Consider the following 15767-nt stretch of genomic DNA (forward strand, 5'->3'; position numbering starts at 1 on the left):
GGCTGTGGACATTAGAGCATCAACCAGATCTTGCATCTGTTTCTAATAAGAAACATGAATTTTCTACTTTGTCTATAGAAGCAGAATGTAGGTGTCAGAAAAGGGTAGGGGTTACTTTAAGGATTACTGTCCTTAACTGTGTTCTACAGCAGTTTGGGGAAAACACCAGTGAAAGCATAGCTCACTTATTTTCTGACATTTGAAGATATATTTGCATATTAATGACCCATCGTCGTGGCATTTTTCTCCTCACAGAGGACAAAGTATGGACCATAGTGTCTCACGACTTGCAGACGCAGATGATGTTGGTGGGCTACAACCCAGAAGAATACTCAGCTCGTTTATAGCGCCTCCATGTGAACAATATGTCACCTATTTCTGCAAGATGTTGAGTGAATTGACCACCTCAGGTAGGCTGTGAATGGAGTGTTACTTTTCATTACTATCTCAGCTGACTGTTGGTATGACTGAAATGATATAATAGGTGTGGCTTTATTATCTTAACAGTCCAGTCTAAAGTGCAGGCAGCTGTGAAAGTAAAATATAACCACTTCGGCTGTTTTCTGGGAAAGGAAGCTAAGAACGTATGAATTTTTTTAAATTCCGTTGTTTTTATAGATTTTTTTCAATTTTCTATGCATATATATGTGTGTATGAGTGTTTCTAGTGTTCAGTTATCAGTAATTGCTTTGGGCAAAAGTTTATCAGAGTTCCTTGTGAGCTTTCAAGTAATTTCAAGTAATTCCCTTTCAAGTAACTCCCAACTGAGTTCTTCAGTTGTCTTTAATGTAAAGATGAAAGAATACCAAAGGCTGTCTGCAGGTAAATAGCATATAGAATAGCATATAGAACAGAGCTCTTTGTTGTCTGTAGTCATTTAATAGTATCTGCTGGTCTCAACAAGTCCTCCCTAAATTTTTTTTCATGATGGTTTACTTTCAGCAGTGCTTCTCTATGTGTGTATGTGTACGTTAGGGATGGAGAAAATAGAGAGTTTACAAGGCTACCCTGGAAATATCTTTACTGCAAGACACATACACTCTGGGGTTCTTGGCAGTAAATTCAACACGTTGACAGATAACTAAATCTCTGTCTCTAGTAAAACATAGTAAAAATAACACATATGCTTTGAGTTAGAGAAACATAGATTCATAATTTTCGGCCTTGCTGCTCCTCGGGTATGTGACTTTGGGGGAATTCCTTGAGCTCCTCTGCCTCAGTTTCCAGTGTCTTTTTCAGTCAAATAAAGATCATAATGCCTATATCAGGGTGATTGTGAGAATTTAATGAGGTAATGTACTAAGTGCTTATTATAGGACTTGATGCACTTAAAGATTTAATAAATAGCAAATACTATATAATTTTTTCTATTAAGCAACTTTGGAAGTAGCGTTATGTCAGAGATCAACGGGCTGTTTGATGCCCCAAATCGGTGTTGTATTGGAGCCGGTGTTGTAGGGAGTCACTTACAGAGAAGAGTTATAAGCAGGAAAGTCTATAATATTTTGAAAATTTAAGTACTTTTTATATGGAAAGGCTTGTGCTAAAATTACAGACAAGTATAACCTGTGAACTCTAAGAAAGTAAAATCTGTAAAAATATGAAAATGATTGGTTCAGACAATTAGTGCTTCTGCTGTCTGGAGAAAGAAGACATGACCCTGGCTGGGATGTTAAAGTGATGCTTCATTAAAGAGGTCGAAAGACAATGCGAAGTTGTGGAAGGACAGTAAACAAGAGTCTGAAAGAATACGAATGATCCTTCAGGCCACAGTGAGAAGGAGTTTAGCAGAAGCAGAGGTCATGTCAAAGAGCAGTAAGAAATTAGGTCGGAAAGTAAAAATGGGAAAAGTTGTGGAGGAAAAGAAATGGGATGTTGGGAATTTTCCCTGCAGGCCTGTGCTTCTCGGGCTTTAGCGTGCATGTGAATAACCTGGAGAGATTAATAAGACACAAATTGCAGGGCTCCATTTCCTGAATTTCTGATTCAGTAGGTCTGAGGCAGGGCTGCAGAATTTTCATTTGTAACGAGTCCTATGGACTGAATTCTGTCCCCCAAAATTCATATGTTGATGTCCTCATGCCCAATGTGACAGTATTTGAGATAGGGCTTTTAGGAGATAATTAAGGTTAAATGAGGTTGTAAATCTGGGTTCCTAATCTGATTGGATTGGTGGCTTATAAAAAGAGGAAGAGCCAGGAAGAGCGATCTCACCAGAAATCAGACTGGCCAGCACCTTGATCTTGGACTTCGAGCCTCCAGCACTGTAAGGAAACAAATGTCTGTTGTTTAATCCACCCAACTGGTGGTATTTTCTTATAGCAGCCTAAGCAGACTATTACAATGAGTTCCCAGGTGATGAAGAAATTGCTGATCTCAAGACCACTGTGAGAACCATGGCTGTGGGCAATAGAAATCCATTAAGATCCCTATAACAGTTTTTCTGTCCACCTTCGCTTATCACAGCCATTCTTTTTTCTTTTTCTTTTTCTAAACTGGATCCTGTTTTCAGTTCGAGAAAAGTCAACCAAGGATTATAGAAAATCCGGCACACTAAGCACAATTAATGAATCCCATCAGCTTGTCTGCACTGTTTCATGAGTGAGTGCTCCTTGGCGAAGTTCATTCCAAAGGTTTCAGTCAGTCAGTCTCCAGTCCTGGAGGGGATGGGGGTGAGGGAAAGTTGCTGACCAGAAAAATAACTTGGTACCATCAGCTTTCTTTTTTTTATTTTATTCCATTCTTCTATTAAACTGTAAAGTCAATTTTTACTGTTTGAATTTTGCTTTGGTAGTTAAAAAACACAATGCAACTTCCAAAGAAATTGAACTCACAGTTTGGGCACCAGGAGAATTAGGCTGGAGGTAAGAGAAACAGTTTGCCTTTAGTGCTTCTGGTCTTGTAGTTCATTTCTTCCCTTCCTTCCTTGGTACTCTCTGTCCCTTCCCCCAGCCACTGAGAAACCTCACACATTTATAACCCTCCTGTTGAAAACACAGGATGGCCAAAAGCAGTTGCGGCAAGCAGGGGCTACTCTTCGTTGTGGTGCGCGGGCTTCGCATTGCGGTGGCGACTCTTGTTGCAGAGCACAGGTTCTAGACGCAGGGGCTTCAGTAGTTGCAGTGCATGGGCTCAGTAGTTACGGCACACCGGCTTAGTTCCTCCGCGGCATGGGCTTCCCGGACAAGGGCTCAGACCCGTGTCCCCTGCATTGGCAGGTGGATTCTTAACCACTGCGCCACCAGGGAGGTCCCCTTAAGGTAAGATTTATTGAGGATAGACCAGTGCAGCTGCCAGGCTGGGGAAAGGGAGGGAGGCAGGAGGAAGGGATGAGCGTTCGCATCAGACCCGACAGCCGCCAGAGGGCGGCAGAGCACTGGCGGAGCCCACCTGCGGCTCCAGCCTCTGAGATGGGGTTGGCAGAACCCCAGGGTGAGCCCTGAGAGGAGCGGTTGGTTGTCCGGAGCCTCTGACTCTCTGGCTCAAATTGCCTCCTCTCACAGAGCGGGTAGAGCTGAAGCTTGCGATGGGGGCACTTCCAGCCTGGTTGGGACAGCCTGACTGGCGATTTCTACAGAGGCAAAACTCTGGAGCCAGAAATACCTGGCTCGAATCTTGGGCTCCCAGTTTTCGAGGTAAAGGCCTGTGTGAGTGTTGAAATGTGGAAAACGGGGCTGGGGGTCCTAAATGGGGAGCTTGTAAAAGCACTGGTATTTTGGTGGGTGGGCTATGCTCATCCCTGTGTATTCTTTCTTTCTCTGGAAAGCCCTCTGAAAACTTCGTTCTTCCCTTTCCACCTGAGCTACTTCCTCCTGTTGCCACACCGGTCCCGGCCACACCAGATCTAAAGCAGGGTCAGCTGCATTAAGGGGGAACTCGTTGGATTTAAAGCGGGAATCACGTCACGTGACTTCACGGGGCTGATTGATTGAAAATAGTGCGATGGGATAGGGAGGGGTGAGTGCCCCGGGAGACTCAGAGAGAGAAAACATACACCCCTCACAGGGCACTTCTTTGCATTTGGAGGCAGAGGAGGAAAGAAATCAGGCATACTGGTGCTCAAGGCCAGTGAGCCTTCAGGGCTGGGGAGGGAGGCCGGAGGAAGGGCTGAGAGTTGTTGTTAGAGTGGATGTCCGCCAGATAGCGCCAGAGCACTGGGGAACGCAGCTGCGACTTCTGGGGGGCACCCCATGGCTAGGTGGTGAGCTTGGAGGAACCCCAAGGGTGTGCCCAGAGAAGACGGGTTGGGTAGTGGGCACCTGTGAATCACCGGCCCAAGTTGCCTCGCCTCAAAGAGGGGGCAGAGTTCTGACTAAGCATGCGATCGGGGCACTTCCATCCTGGTTGGGTGTTCTGTGGCCGGACAGCCTTGTAAGGAACGGCACCAAGAAACGGGAGAGAGCTTAAACAAGCTTTATTTGGGAACGCTCCCGGGCGAGGTTCACTGGTCCGAGAGAAAGGAGCCAGAGAAGTCGCGCCCGGGCGAGGGTTTGGGCAGAATTTATAGGGGAAGAAGGGAAAGGGGTGTGACGAATCCCGGAGGGCGCAGGTTATTCCTTATTTGGTGGTCTCTTCCGGTATCGTGGCAATATCCGTTGCCGGTTGCATCAGTCTTGGGACCGTTAGCCCCGCCCCTCGAAAGGCGGGAAGGCTGGGCCGGATGGAAAGTGGGTGGTCCGGAAAGTCTCCAGGTTAGTTTCTGGAGCTGGGTGGTCCGGAAAGTTTCGGTCTGATGCAACCTGTGAGTCTGATTGCGTTCCCCTGCTTCAGGCCAGTTGGCCTTACAAGCCTGACGGGCTGTCTGAGGTCTGACTGCCATTGTTCTCCAGGCCAAGAAATACCCTACTTGACTCTTCGGCTTGCACTTTTGAAGCTGTAGGCCTGCGTGGGTGTTGGCATGTTGAAAACTAGGCTGTTGGTAGTGAATGCAGAGCTTGTAAAAGCGCTGGTATTTTGTGGGTCAGGTTCTGCTCATCCCTCTGCCCTTTTTCTCTTGCTAGATATCCCCGAAACTTCCTTCTTCTCTTACCATCTGAGCCTCTTCCTCGTGTCCCCACACCCCTGTTTGTGGACCTGACTTAAAGCCAGGGCACCTGAATTGAGGGGGAGCTGATTGATTGAAAGCCAGGTCACATCAAGTCACTTTAAGGCCTAATTGGAATAAAGTAATGGGGTGTTGTAGGGAGAGATGAGTGCCCTGGGAAACTTTGCGAGACGGTAGGACCCTTAGTGGGGCACTTCACTGTCCTTAGAGGGAGGGGAGATAGGAGATCAGGCGGGCTAGTGCCCGCGGCCAGTGTAGCTCCCAGGGCAGGGGAGGGAGGCTGTTTGAAGGGCTGCGAGTTGTTGTTCCAGCGGACATCCGCCAGGCGGCGCCAGAGGACTGGTGCAACCTAGCTAAGGCTCCCTGGCTGGGCCTCAGGGCCAGGAGACGGCTTTGGAGCAACTTCAAGGTCGCGGGCAGACATGAGGGCTTGGTTACCCAGTGGCTTTGACCCTCTGGCTCAAGTTGCCTCGCCTGAAATAGGGGACAGAGGTCTGCTTTCGGCATTTGATGGGGGCCCTTCCAGTCTGATCTGGTGGCCTAGTGGCTGGACAGAGTGAAGCCTGTCTGCCGGCTGACTTACCTTTTTCTCCAGAGGCAGGACTCTGGACCCTGTAATACCTGGCTTGACTCCTGGGCTTGCAGTTTTCCGGCTCTAGGCCTGGGTGGCTGTAGGTATGTTGAAAACGTAGCTGATGGCCATGAATGCAGGGCTTGTAAAAGCGCTGGTATTTTTGTGGATCAGGCTCTGCTCATCTCTGCGGCCTTTTTTTCTCTTGCAAGTTCTCCTGAAACTTTCTTCTTTGCTTTTCATCTGAGCCTCTTCCTCCCGTTTCCACACCCGTTTGGAGACCTTACCTCAAGACAGGTTACCCGAATTAAGGCAGAGCTGAATTAAGAGGAAGCCATCTATAGGTAGCTTCTATTGTATGCAAACAATTTTTTTTTTGGCTGTGTTGGGTCTTTGTAGCTGCGCACAGGCTTTCTCTAGTTGAGGCGACCAGGGACTACTCTTCCTTGCAGTGCATGGGCTTCATTGTGGTGGCTTCTCTTGTTGCAGAGCATGGGCTCTAGGCTTGCGGGCTTCAGTAGTTGTGGCACGCTGGCTCAGTAGTTGTGGCTCTAAAGCGCAGGCTCAGTAGTTGTGGCACACAGGCTTAGTTGTTCCGCAGCATGTGGGATCTTCCCGGACCAGGGATCAAACCCATGTCCCCTGCATTTGCAGGCAGATTCTTAACTACTGCACCACCAGGGAAGTCCTGCAAACACTTTTTTAAAAAAAATCAATGATAGGTAAACAGAAGAAGAGAAAGGTGAGTCTTAGTATCTGTCCTCATGGTTATTATGAGACTCCTAGTGCCAAAATCCCAGGGTATTATGAAGATTAACTCCAATAATATCCATGAGGTTTCCAAAACCATAACCTACTTGTAAACACATAGTAGATGCTCAATAATCGTTGCACTAATGACTATATACATGTTGTTTAGCAAATAGACTTACTCAGATGTTACAGCCTTTATTGCCTTCTGTAAACTTTAAAGTGTCAGCCAAACATGTGATCCTTCAAGATGTTGATGGTGGTCTTTCTTGGAACTGAGAAAAGGAGTATTTCCTGCCATATCAGTAAACAAAAGATGTCACAGTCATCAGCACTTGCAGCCCTTCCAAGAGACCTGGTGAGCCCTGAGGGAACTCAGAAAGGAAAGAATACCTGCCATCTAGCAGCCATCAGACTGCAGCCACTCCCTACCGTGAGCCCTGAGGAAACTCAGAATGTGAAAATACAGGATACTGGCCTCAGATAGCTGAGGTGCACATCAAAGGAATGATTTCAGTGAGCCCAGACTCTTGCATCCTCCCATACATAGAAAAGCGCTAAATTCCTTAACTTGGGATATCTGGTTTTCTTGAATTAACAATTATCCTTTTATGTTCCTGACTACCTGCCCTTTGTTGCAAAATGTCTGTATAACCTGGATCCCCACCTCGCCTCCTCGGAGCAATGTTCTCAGGGTTACTTGAGATGCTGCCTCCCGGGCTTGAAGCCCTAAAACTTCCCGCTGAATAAAACATAACTCTCAACTTTTAGGTTGTGAATAATTTTTTAAGTACACAGAACTAATAGTCATTTTGAGATAAGGTATTTGGTGGAAGGGGCTGAGGTGTGGTGTGCCTGCTTTCTCTAGTGCTACTAAAAACAGGTCTGGGGGAGCATCCTCGGTACAAGGAAGAAATTTGTTAAAGCTGCCAATTCATGGGCCCCACTCCAAACCTGCAGAATCCCAGTTTTTTCCATGGGTGCTTGAATGCTTTGTATGCATATTGAAGTTTGAGAGGCAAGATTTACATAAGTGCTTTGCACTCTAGGCTTACAATAAAGATGACTTGGAGAGTTTTAATTACTACTATTACCTGTGACCTCCCTCACAGATTCTGTCTACTGGCTTGGGTGAGTGTGCATTTTTTTTTAAATGAAGTGTAATTGACATACAATATTGTATTTGATTCAGGGTTTCAACATAGTTTCAGGCGAACATGATTTATATAGATTACAAATAAATTCGCTTTAATTACATTCCCAGGCAATTCCAGGGTGAAACCAGAGTTATGCAAGAGGGTTCTCATATTTCTGTGGTGTGAGACTTGAGTCCAGTCTTTGGTTTAAGGAAAGGTAGTAGGTGGGTCAGGGCCGTGCACCCCACATGCCCCATTGCTGTAGCAGCATTCCTGGCTGACTGTGAGACAGAAGGGCGTATGAAAACAGGGAAGGAGAATATCCTTGGCCTCCATGTAGGAGCGCATTTCTTCCTGAATCTGTCACATGACAAAGGAGAGGGGAGCGTGGTCTTTCTGCATTTCAGGGGCCTCCTGCCTCTGAGAGTGGGGGTAGCAGGTGAAGGTGCTGTGCTGATGCCCTCAAAGACGTACAGGTGCCGTGTATCTACATAATATTGCCTGAGAAAGGAACCTAGAAGTGGAGGAGGAAGAGGAAGAAATGGCAGGTTCTCAGGTAAAATTTGTGACCCAGATCAGCGGCTGTGTCCGCTTTTCTTGCTGAAATCCCATGTATTTAGAAATTGCAAATATTTACTTCTCTACCTCTGGTGGTCCTGCCTAACAAATTTGCTTTCAATACTGTTGCCAACAAATTTTGGCTCCCTGTGCACTGATGCCGAATAGAAATACGCAGATGGAAATTTGGAGGATAAGAAACAGGCTTTCTGTTTTCTTTGCCAGGCAAAGGGGAGACACAGCAGGCTAGCGCCTCAAGAACCGTGCCCCCCTCCTTGGGGAATCGGAGAAGATTTTATACGTGGGGCTCGCAGTCCAGGGCATGTGATAAGGATCAAAGTAGTGAATGTCTTGCATTCTTTTTTCCTTTGCATTATTTCAAAACAGTCAAAGCTGGCGTCGCCCGGTAATTGGGGACTAGCACTCTGGTAATTGGGTCCATTTGTCTCTGGTTTATGGGCCAGCGACCTTCTTTCTGAAATGCAAAAGCTACAGGGGGTGATTTGTTACAAGGGGGCATAGGAAATGTAAGTACAGGGATGGAATAGTGTCAGGGAGTGAGATTAGCTTTATGAAGAACAAATCTAGTTACAGCCACTACAGATTAGTAGCAGTTAAAATAAAACTAGGAGTGATAACTGTTTAAGGCCAGGTTATGTTTCGTCTCTACCCTGCGTGTTCACTGTTCCCTTTGTTTTCCTTGCTCTCAGGAGAAGGAAAACTTAATTTCTATTTTTACTGCAACAATACTTTTTTTCCTAATGATAGCCAAGGTTAGATCTTTAGGATATTCCTTTCTTACATCCCATTTCCTTCTCTCCATCCAGGCTCCCTTTACAGCATAAAGAATTCCTACCATAAATTACTGATGTGCAAATGTTGAAAATGATCCCTTTTTGTCCTATCAACTCAGGGATGTGTTGATACACAAGATTCCCACTGAATATGCGGTTGGGTTCTGGGGTATCAGTAAAGAAGGAGAATATGTAATATTTAGGTCCTGTGTGGATGCAGCATCAGTCTATGTAGACAAGGATAATGAAAATGCACCAGTAAAGCTGATTTGCTATATGGCCCAGAGTAACCCAAAGTTCTGATAAAGAAACAGAGCTACCAGTTGCCTCAAGGAAAGACTTACTATTTAAAATACACAGGAGTACAGGATGGGAGAGTTATATGTGACTTTAAACTTGCTTAACACTTTTCTCATGATTAGATTTTTTTTTTTTCAAAACGGTATCACAGCAATGATGAGTCCTGTGTGGATAGGGCAGCTGCTATCAATTTGTCCCATTACAGCTGATGTTAATTTTGTTCACTTGATTCAGGGGCTGTGAGCCAGATTCCTTGGCAGAGAAGTTAATAATTCTTCAATTACCATTAATAGGGTCTCGGAGGGATTTACTGAGAGCTGTGCATAAACCATCGCATTTCATGTGAATACTCCCCCTTTCTACTTCATTTCCCTTTACTTGTAGATTGCTTTGGAAAATGAAGACTCTCACCTTTGTTCAGACTTTTGTTAGTAAATATTCTATAAATTTCCTTTTTTATTGCACTGCCATTTCACAGTTATTCTCTTCTTTATTACTTCTGTATCTTCAGGAAAAGTAAACAAGGGTCCTATAGTATGTGTTCAAGTATCTTAAAATGCTGTAATATAATCAGCACAAATGAGAAATGAAATCATTTCATATTTCAAGGAAATAGGGGTTTGTTGATGCAAAGAAAATCTTCATGAGGTTTCATCTTGTCCTTCTCATTTCTTGAGTTGATCTACATCTTTCGCTGTAGATCAGTGATCATTCTAGATATTTAAAATGAAATAAGATATTGTTGCTCACATCTTAAAATCGGCTATCCATTCCTTATTTTTGATTGAGTACTACTTGGAAGTAGAGTTAAGGATCTGCAAATTAGAAATGCTTCCTAATTGCTTTAAAGGGGCTGTCAGGAAATACCATTTGGTGAAGTAATTTTCTATAAATTATAGTGTCCTCTCTTCTCTACTGAACACAGTGCTGGATTGGAAATTGTAGAATCTCCAGGATGAGTAATATGTTCCTTTGTTTCATAAATAGGTGATGCTGTCTCTAAGCTTGAACCTGGTCACCTTTTTTTTTTTTTTTTTTGCGGTACGCGGGCCTCTCACTGCTGTGGCCTCTCCCGTTGCGGAGCGCAGGCTCCGGGCGCGCAGGCTCAGTGGCCATGGCTCCGGGTCCAGCCGCTCCGCGGCATGTGGGATCCTGCCGGACGGGGGTACGAACCCGTGTCCCCTGCATCGGCAGGCGGACTCTCAACCACTGCGCCACCAGGGAAGCCCGTGGTCACCTTTTTTGAGCAAAGAGCCTGGTGATATGTAGAAAAGGAGACAGCAGCCATACACCCAGGTAGGTGAGAATGAATAAAGCAGATAACACAGGAGTGACGTACAAAGGTGAAGGAGGAAGCGAGGCTTTAAAATGTTGTTTGGGAGGCTCTGCTTCAATGGAAATTATTTTGAGAAGCCCAGGTGTATGTCTCTTGCTGTCACAGAGGTACTCATCCTGCTCCACTCGTATCCTGCTCCTAAACCCTCTAAGGGTTTTCCTTTTGCTCCAGTGACCTTCCACGGCAATCAGAGCGAGAGACGAAGGCTTCCCCATGGCCTCTGAGGGTCTGCACGGTCTGGCTGCTATTCCGTTGCTTTTGGGGGCCTGGGAAAATCTGTGCACGTACAAAGTTCTTTTTTGGAGTTTATGTGTGTTTCTCCTCCCTTGTCTTCAGAGGTACTTGTCTCCTAGAGACACGTACACGTTCCAGTACAACCCTGGGAACGTGAGATACACTGAGTGTCCCCCATTCAAGTCTGTGTGGACCAGGCTTCCCCATGGACCAGACCCTGTAATAGGTCGTCGGAAATGAAGCTGGGAGCCTCACAGTGTTTACCCGGCCTCATGGTGGAATAACCTGGGCCACTTCATTAAGATATCATTGATCCTGGGCCCTGCCAAAGACTAATGGACAGAATCTACGGGGGTGGGACACAAGGGGTGGTAGTTCTAAAATGTACATAAATGATTCCAATGGGGAGTCAAGGCTGAAAATGACTTTGGGAACATTGCTCACCAGAATTTCATGTCTATACAAATCACTTATGCGTCCCCTTAAAAACAGATACCGGGGCCCCACACTCAGACTTTATGAGTCTCCAAGTTGGGATGAAGGTCATTAATTTGCACTTTGAGCAACCACTGAAGTCGCTTACCCGAGACCTCATTTCCAGCAGCATTAATCTAGAGAAATCAAGAACAGTGCCTGAGTGCCTATCCGAACACAAATACTGCTTGTTCCCAGTGAAGACCACTAACAACTTCTGAAAAGATGACATTCTCTGCTCACCACTTTCAAATTGAGCAGGGACTAGAGAAAGCAGTGGGGTCTGAGGGAGACTGTTATGGGGAAACATTTGTTCATTCATGAAAGGAATGTTTCATGAGGATCTACTGTATGCTCACAGGTATGTGAGGATGCACCCTGTTCAAGACACTGTGCTAACATCCTCACATTGTGAGAGTTGATTGTCGTAATCTGCTGGGAACTGGATATTCTATGTTCATCTTTCCCAGGAGGATTTAGTTGTTGGGCTTGCCTTCCTGGGAGTAGAGATTATCTTTGTCTCTTCTCTTTCATTATCACAGGAGATAGTCCTTTGCGCTCCTTTATCTGAGTAAGCATCAAAAATTATGAATGCCAGATCCATTCACAAAGGTGGAAGAGTTTTCAGGAACTCTGGTCTCTGAACTGCTCAGAATAGGATGACCAAGGAATGGGGGTGGAGCCATGGCAGGACTTTTTTGTTCGTTTGTTTGCTTAAGTGGTCCTTTTAAAAGGAATCTGAATTGACCTTTCCTATTAGGCTCTGCAAGTCTGATTTTGGAAGAGGGACTATAGTCTGGTTGGAAATTCTGGGGCAGCAGAGCTGTGCCTGCAATGTAAAGCCCGAAGTATGAAACAGGAATCTGTGGCATCAGATGGGCTGCTCTAGAGGTGGGACTGACCAGTGCCTTATGAGTTTATATTACTCAGGGTGATTCTGAGTGGCCAGTCCCTGATTCCAGTCTGCTCTTGGGTCATATGCATTGTTAGAGGTACTAGATTCAAGTCTTTATGTGTTTCACCTGCATTCCTTGTGTGTGCCTGTGTGAAGGTTTGGGCTAAAGAAGAGGCCAAAAAAGGGAAGGCTGTCAAAACCCAAGGGGTAACAACATGGGTCAGAGGGAGAACTGGCCTGTGCTACAGATTGTGGTACCAGCTTGCCTGAACTGCGAACTCAGGTGTGTGGGCTCCATTAAAATGGAGTTCAAGGCTGGCGATCTTGAGCCCCGGGCTGGTGAAGGATGTTTTGGCCCTGGGAGGGGCGGGTGTGTGCCAGAAGTCCTCTGTGCACTGCTCAGCACGTGGTGGGAGACTCTGCCGGTGCAGGCAGTGTGGTGTTACTATCAAGGGTGCAGTCTGGTCAAGTGAGGGCACAGCTGTGCTGGTGTGTTGTTGGCGTGTGAGTGGGGGCAGGGAGAAGCGGGGAGAGACTTCACCCTGAGTCCTCAGGCCACGCTGCACCTGAGCAAGGTGTTTAGGGACCAGACGAGGTGCTAGTGCTCAAAAAGAAATGCGGCCCTGTGTGTTAAAATGTTAATTTATGAGCATTCCAGTTTTCAAGTGTTCATTTGAGCCGACCTCTGTTCAGTTCCAGCAGCCTCAAGTCAAAGGTGGTTAGGAGCACTTTATCTGCAGGGACTCGGAGAGGGGTTTTTCTAAAGAAGACACCACATCAAAGCAAGGATAATAATTGATTGTATCTTAACCAGTCACGTTAGTTTGGGAAAGCCTTGCTGGTTGTGTATGATTGGTGGTTCGTAATTTATTTTCACAAAGTGCCTTGACTCTGGATTAAGTTTTGTTTGCTTAAACAGGAGAAAAAATTCATGACCCTCCACCCGCTGCAACCAGCATCACCCACCTCCATCCCTCTGCTCCACCGTCCTCTATTCCTCATTGTGACCTCAGTCTCTCTGCCTCTGTGACCTTTAGATATCTCTAGAATGAATTCTTCCCCTTCTAGGCTTCTTTATTGCTCTCTCATGTCCATCTTGTGCATTTTAGACCTCTGTCCCCATGAAACCTCTATCCTCCGGATTCCAGAGCTCTCAACCCAACCCTCCTCCCCTTCTACTGCTCCCAAGCCTTTTATCCTTCTTATCTTCCTTCCCCTTGCCCTTTATCCTCCTCTCCTACCAGTGACTTCAGCCCATTTCTCGTGTCCTGTATGTCTAATGCCGCCAAATGTTCCAGTCATCAGTTACCAAGTGTCCTTAGTTTCCTCATGACCCTGCACCCATTTCCCCCAACCCTACAATTCCTGACTCTGCAGTTTCCTCTGCCATTTTTTGGAATAGTTGGAGAGGAATAGTTGTTAATTCTTCTCTAAATGTTTGGTAGAATTCGTTTGTGAAGCCATCTGCTCCTGGACTTATGTTTGTTGGAAGTTTTTTTTAACAACTGATTCAATTTCATTATTGGTAATTCATCTGATTATATTTTATATTTCTTCCTCATTCAGTTTTGGGAGATTGTACATTTCTAGGAATTTGTCCATTTCATCTAGGTTGTCCATTTTATTAGCATATAATCGTTCATGGTAGTCTCATGCTCATTGGTGTTTCTGTGGTGTCAGTGGTACCTTCCCTTTTTTCGTATCTGATTTTACTGATTGGGGCCCTCTTTTCTTCTTGATGAGTCTGGCTAAATTTTGTTTATCTTTTCAAAGAACCAGCTCTTAGTTTCATTGATCTTTTCTATTGATTTTTCATTTCTATTTTATTTATTTTTGCTCTAATCTTTATGATTTTTAAAAATTTTACTAACTTTTAGCTTTGTTCTTTTTCTCACTCCTTTGGGTGTAAGGTTAGAGTGTACATTTGAGATTTTTCTTGTTTCCTGTAAACAAGCTTGTATCACTGTAAACTTCCCTTTCAGAACTGCTTTTGCTGTGTTTCGTAGATTTGGATCATTGTGTTTTCATTTCCATTTGTCTCTAGGTATTTTTTGTTTCCTCTCTGATTTCTTCAGTGATCCATTGGTTGTTTAGTAGCATATTGTTTAGCCTCCACGTGTTTGTGTTTTTTGCAGTTATTTTCTTAAAGTCGATTTGTAGTCTCATAGCATTGTGTTTGGAAAATATACTTGATGTGATTTCAATTTCCTTAAATTTACTGAGGGTTGTTTTGAGGCATAGCATGATCTATCCTGGAGAAAGTTCAGTGTGCGCTTGAAAATGAAGTGTATTTTGATGCTTTTGGATGGAATGTTTTGTATATATACATCCATCCATCTGGTCTAATGTGTCCTTTAAGGCCAGGGTTTCCTTACTGATTTTCTGTCTGGATGACCTGTCCATTGTTATAAGTGGGATTTTAAAGTTCCCTACTTTTATTGTGTTACTATCAATTTCTCCCTTTATGTCAGTTAATATTTGCTTTATGTATGTAGGTGCTCCTATGTTGGGTGCATAAATACCTAAAATTGTTATATCTTCTTCTTGGATTGATCCTTGATCATTATGTAGTATCCTTCTTTGTCTCTTTTAACAGTCCTTATTTTAAAGTCTAATTTGTTTGGGAATTCCCTGGCGGTCCAGTGGTTAGGACTTGGCACTTGCACTGCTGTGACCCAGGTTCAATCCCTGGTACGGGATTCAATCCCTGGTTGGGGAACTAAGATCCTGCAACCAGTGTAGCCAAAAAAAAAGCTCTTTTAAAAATCACTTAAAATTTTAAATACACTGGTATGTGGATTATGAAACAATTATTGGGATACACTAAAAGATTCAAAAAACTAAATATAGAACTACCATATGACCCAGCGATTCCACTCCTGGATGTATATCCAAGAAAAACCCAAAACACTATTTCAAAAATATACATGCACCCCAATATTCATAGCAGCACTATTTGCAATTGCCAAGATATAGAAGAAACCTAAGTGCCCATCAACAGATGAATGGATAAAGAAGATGGGGTGTATATGTACAACACACTACTATTCAACCATGAAAAAATGAAATTTTGACATTCGCAGCAACATGGGTGGACTTGGAGGGGACTTTGCTAAGTGAAATAAGTCAGACAGAGAAAGGCAAGTACTGTATAATATCACTTATATGTGGAATCTAAAAAATACAACACATGAATGAATATAACAAAAAAGAAGCAAACTCACAGGTACAGAGAACAAACTAGTGGTGACCAGTGGGGAGGTGGGAGGGGCACTATAGGGGTGGGGGAGTGGGAGGTACAAACTATTGGGTGTAAGATAGGCTCAGAGATGTATTGTACAACCCAGGGAAAATAGCCAATATTTTATAACTGTAAATGGAAAGTAACCTTTAAAAATTGTATAAAAATTAAAAAAAACATTTTTAATAAAAGGAAAAATTTAAAAGATTCAATATTCTCAAAGAATATTTGAAAAAGTAGATAGCTTTTCTCTAATTTTTACCTTAATCAATGCACTTTAAAGATGTGAGAAAGTAAAAATAAATAAGGGGGGGGTGGGAGAACAAACTCTGGCACCACAATTTGTAACCCACACACATAGACATACAACAAACCAAAAATTCTGATCTGTTGATTCAGTAATAATGTGCTTTATTAACATAGATCACAACTTC

The sequence above is a fragment of the Phocoena sinus genome, chromosome 11 (assembly GCF_008692025.1).
Source record: "Phocoena sinus isolate mPhoSin1 chromosome 11, mPhoSin1.pri, whole genome shotgun sequence".
NCBI lineage: Eukaryota > Metazoa > Chordata > Mammalia > Artiodactyla > Phocoenidae > Phocoena > Phocoena sinus.